The sequence below is a fragment of the Rattus norvegicus genome, chromosome 10 (assembly GCF_036323735.1).
Source record: "Rattus norvegicus strain BN/NHsdMcwi chromosome 10, GRCr8, whole genome shotgun sequence".
NCBI classification, from domain to species: Eukaryota; Metazoa; Chordata; class Mammalia; order Rodentia; family Muridae; genus Rattus; species Rattus norvegicus.
In genome coordinates, this window is record NC_086028.1 from 10,838,100 (window position 1) to 10,843,428 (window position 5,329).

The following is a 5,329-nucleotide window of genomic DNA, read 5'->3' on the forward strand; positions in this document are numbered from 1 at the left end:
AGCGTTGGCAGAGACTCGGTAAAATTCAGCTGTTTATCACCCAAGGAGCTCTTCTTGTTTTGAGGCAGGGTTTAGCTTTGTAGGCCAGACTAGCCTTGAACTTTCAATCCTCCGGAGCCCTGTGAATGCTGGGATTACAGGCGTGAGCTGCCCCACTGACTGACTGTAGAAATGTGGTTCAGTCTCTGATCAGCAGAACATCCTTCAGATGATTTTTCAGAAAACTGGCTTTTAGCAAATGAGTCCTTATGCAGAATGGTCATTAGGCAAATTCGTCATTTAGCAGAGGTCATTTAGTGAATCAGCTTTCAATGACTTGCCCTCTGAAAGTTCGCTATAGTGAGCATTTTCTTCGGCTAAATGTCCGTTTGATTTCCATAATTAATATTCAGCAGAGCATGTATGGGAAACTTCCCAGGGGCCCAGGAGCAACTAGGACAGACTCCTAATAATGAGACTATTAAAAATGTTCTCATTTAAAAAAAATAAACCCAGGGGTTCACAAGGCTTCCTGCAACACCACAGCTATCAGGCTCAGTGTTGTGACAAAGGTCCCCTGGTTTTATGTGATGTGAGTATGACACATGCAGTCTCTCACTGGAAAAAGAAACAAGTGGCCTTTGGGTTTGGGGCAGCCAGTTAATATTGCTAGAAAGCCGTCGCAACCATATTCAGCACACCACTGGAGTCCAGTCATGCAAGACCCCAGGATCCAGGTCCAGCTACCTGTTCTCCCAACACAAGGTGCTCAGGACACTGCCCACTTCCTTTTATTTTGAGTCAGTGCCTCACACAGCCAAGGCTGGCCTCAAACTCCCAAAGCAGTCAAAAGTGTCCTTCAACTCCTGATCAGGCCTCACCTCCACCTCCCAGGTGCTGGGATGACAGGTACGTGGCCACCGCTCTTCTGAGTAAGCTACATTCCTAACTGCTATCATTCGTTTTCACGATGTGCTCTTACTACATAGCCCAGGCTGGCCTTGAACTTTTAGATCCTTCTGCCTCAGCTTCCTGAGTTCTGGAGTTGCAGGTGTAACCACCATCCACAGCGCCATTTGAAACTCTTAATTCTTTATCAAATCCCCTTTGTTCTTATTTTATGAAGATGTCCCTACAGTAATGTGGCCGGTTGTTTCCATTTCTAGGGCTTCAGTGCCAAGTGCCACACTGGGTAGCTTAAAGCAAGAGATGCCTAGTGTCTTACAAACCTGGAGGGCACAAATCCTAAGTGAAGGCGTTGGCAGTCCCTCCCCCCTCTTTGGGTCTTCTAGCATTTGATGCTATAGCAGTCCTCTGTGGGGCTTGGCTGCACCACTCTGCGCTCTAAAACAATGTGGCCATTTTCTTCTGTGTCTTTGAGTTTATGTGGCATCTTTGTCTCCTCTGAGGAGAGCTACTGGTGTCCAGGGTGTCCTCCATCTACGGCCACTCCACTTCCTTTTTTTTTCTTCTTCTTTTTTTTTTTTTTTTTTTTTTTTTTTTTTTTTTTTTTTTTTTTGGAGCTGGGGACTGAACCCAGGGCCTTGTGCTTGCTAGGCAAGCGCTCTACCACTGAGCTAAATCCCCAACCCCCGCCACTCCACTTCCAAACACTAGCCACACTCCCCGGAGCCAGAGGTTAGGAATTACGGCCTACCTCTGCAAAGGAGACAATTCAACCCTTGATACCGGTCCCATGACGGACCCAAATATTCTACAGTCTAGAGCTGACAGTGTGGCTCAGTGGGTAGAAGGCTTACCTACCATGCCTGAAGCCTTGGGTTCAGTCTGCAGCACTGCTTCAAAGGGTAGAACAGACCGTGCTTGTAATCCTTGCACTTTGGGAGGTGGGGGCAGGTCATCCTCAGCTACATAGCAAGTTGGAAGAGAGCCGGAGCTGCATTAGACCTTGTCTCAAAAGCAAACAGAACAAAAACAACAAAACCATCATATAATCCTGGGGTTTTTCTTTGTGGGTCCCAGTACTTAGATTATTACACCAGGCTTCCTATATGCATTACACCCGACCCTGCGGAGACTTTAACATAGCACCTGTCTCTAAAGCTGCGGGGCTTCTTGGATGCTGGAAACAGCCTGAGGAAGGTTGAAACTTTATTTAACCTTAAATTCCATTATAGAGTCTGCATTCGGTGCAATTTATATTTGAACTATAAAATTTTTCTATAAGTTGAAACATGACCTATAAAAGGTCACCGCACCCTGAAGCAACGTTCTAGAAAGAAATCAATTGGCCCTTTTTCTTACAAAAACCATTAGCTGGAGGAAAGATAGAGGAAAAAACTTCCTCATGCTGATTGAACTCCCAAACCCAAAGCATAATTTCTAAAAGGCAATGGCTTCATATAGTTAAAGTGCATTAGACTATTATTAGAATATAGGGAGCTTTTAATATAGCTCACATACCTACCGCCTCCTACAGTGAAGGTGCAGAAGCTCTTCGGCATCTGGAATCAGCACTCTGCATGACAGAGGGGTCTTATCCTTCCCTTACACATGAACACATCACCTCTCTGAGGTTCCTGGGTTCTCAAAAGTCCTTCAGTGAACTAGGACAACATAATAGTTCAGTTGATAAATAGCTTACCTTACAAGTGTGAGGCTTAGAATTTAATCCTCCAGACTCATCTACCCTTGTAACACTGGTGTTAATTTGTGGGGAGCAGGTAGATCCCTAGGGTTCACTGAGCAGCCAGACTAGCAGTGGGCTCCGGGACAACGAAAGGCCCTATCTCAAAAAACCAAGGCAAGCAGGAACGTAGTAGAGATGCACTGTGCACACACACGTACACACACACACACACACACACACACACACATACACACACACACTCACACAGGATCCTTCTGTGACTTGTCCCTCATACATTCAGATCTAATTAAGATGTGTGATTTTTATCACACCCCAAGATAAGATGGTTCTGTAACTCAAGTAGGGTAATTTCTCAATCCGTTCCTGTCTGTGGTATCAAAAGGCTGGATCAGTCTACATTTACTAATTCCTTCGGATACATTGTGTAGTATTATTGTGCCGCCAACTGTTGCTTCTTTGTTCTGTAGCAACAGTGATTTATCGCCAATATGGGTGATGTGCAAGTGTATCTCTCTGGTTCCTATTTCTTGCACCACCCATTGCAGAGCTGATTAAAAGGGCATAGGCAAGCCAGTGCCCCTGAGGCCACCTGTGAAGCCAGCCTTCCTCAGACACCAGGACCCATCCTCCATGGGAGGTCTCAGAATCTGGGCAACTGCAGCACGAGGAGGATGCAACATGAAATTGCAGTAACAGTCCGGCAGGGTAGCATGCACCTAGAAGCCTGGGTGCTTTGGAGGCTGAGGCAGGAGCATCACTGCAAGGTTGAGGGCAAGATGGGCTGCAAGAAGAATACCACCCCAGTCAGGTCTACATAGCAAGATACTATAAAACAAACCAATAATGCTACTTCAATAACTCAGCGGGTAGAAGCACTTGCCAAATGACTTGAGTTCAGCCCAAGGTAGAATCAACTCCTCTGAGCCATCCTCTGACATCTGTTTATGTGTGGTGGACCACATACACAAATATACAAATAATCAACCTGAAAAAATTAAAAAGCAAAACCCTACAGAAACAATCACAATTCATCTTGGACCAATCCCTTCTTGGTCCCCTATGCTGGCCTGGCTTCTTAGAGGGTCGCAGACCTGACTGCAATCAATTCCCCTGTGTTGTTCTCCAAAATAAAACTCAGGACTTTTTGTCCTAAGGAGGTAATGGATGCAATCTGTCCCCCTCATCTACATTCTGCAAGTATATTGAACAAGCTAGCTCTAGAAGCTTCCAAATGGAGTTTCTGAGACATTTCCTAAACTGAACACCTTGAACGACAGGGCACACTTGGGGACAGCAGGGGTGGCTTGCCGCATCCTGCCTTTCAACACTAGGGAGGCATGTTAACTTTGAACAGAATACTCTACCACCCGCTGCATCTAACTCCCACTCTTAGCTCTGATTCTTTTCCTTGCAAGATCAAACGAAACTCCTGTTGAGGAAGCCTCTGCAATTCTGTGCACTGATTTTCAGAGCAGATAATGCTAGTTATATATGTGTATGTATGTATATATGTGTGTGTGTGTGTGTATTATGTACACATATACACAAATAATAAATGTAAAGAAAAAGACAAGACCTCCACAGAAACATTCACAGCCCATTTTATTTAAATCAACCCAGTTCAGGGAATAAAAAACCAAAACCAATCCCCTCTTGTCCCCTGGGTTGGGCTGGCTTCGTGTGTGTGTGTGTGTGTGTGTGTGTGTGTGTGTGTGTGTGTGTGTGTTTTATTTCAATACCAAGTTCTGCTTGAAGTCCCAGACCCTGAAGAGCAGAGACCACAACAATGCGTCTTTATCCCATTGTTGTAGCCCCTGGTGTTGTCAGTGCCAATCATACAGGAGGTGTTTAATAAGAATTAGGTGATGTTGGGTTGCAGACCCAAAGGCTGGAGTACACTGAGAGTGCCCTTCCTGGATCCCTAAAGGTGGTGCTGATAGAGAGTGTGTTGATAAGGTCACCAGCCCCAATTGCAAACCCCAGTGGACCAAGACCAGTTAACTGGCCTAAGTTGGCATGAACCCTGCCTTGCCTCCTGGGCCAAAACCGGGCGTGAGACCAGGTGCAGCAAGTGAGGCCGCACCTTGGCCCACCCGACTCCACTCCACACTCGGCCACAACCCTGCCAACAGGCTGGCCAGCAACTAGGTTGAAAGATCCCAGGTATCACTTCCTAACACCCAGGTAGGGTTAGACCCCTCCAGGCCCCTGGCTGATCTGAGCCTGCCCCCAGACCATCCAAAGACCGCCCCCTAAGCGCAGCTGAACTTCAATCTCAACCCCGCCCCCATACCCGCTCCAGCCCATTTTCCAAGTCCTAGACTCCACCTCCAGTCCGGGCCAAGGACCGCCCTCTGAGTCCGGCCCCCAAGCCAGTCTAGGCCCGCGAACTTTTTTTTTTTTTTTAAGATTTATTATGCACACGGTAGCTGTCTTCAGACACACCAGAAGAGGGCATCGGATCCCATTACAGATGGTTGTGAACCACCATGTGGTTGCTCTGGAAGAGCAGTCAGTGCTCTTAGCCTCTGAGCCATCTCTCCAGCCCCTCCGCGAACTTTTTAAAACGCGCCCACCAGCCAGGCAGTGGCCGCAGAACCTGACCCGGCAGTTTACAGCCCTGCCCCACCGTAATCCCCGCCCCCGGGCACCACCTTACCCCGCCCCCTGGGCCGGAATGTAGACAGATATTCCAGCCCACATCTTGACTCCTATTTGCCCCTCCTCCTCGGTCTCAGG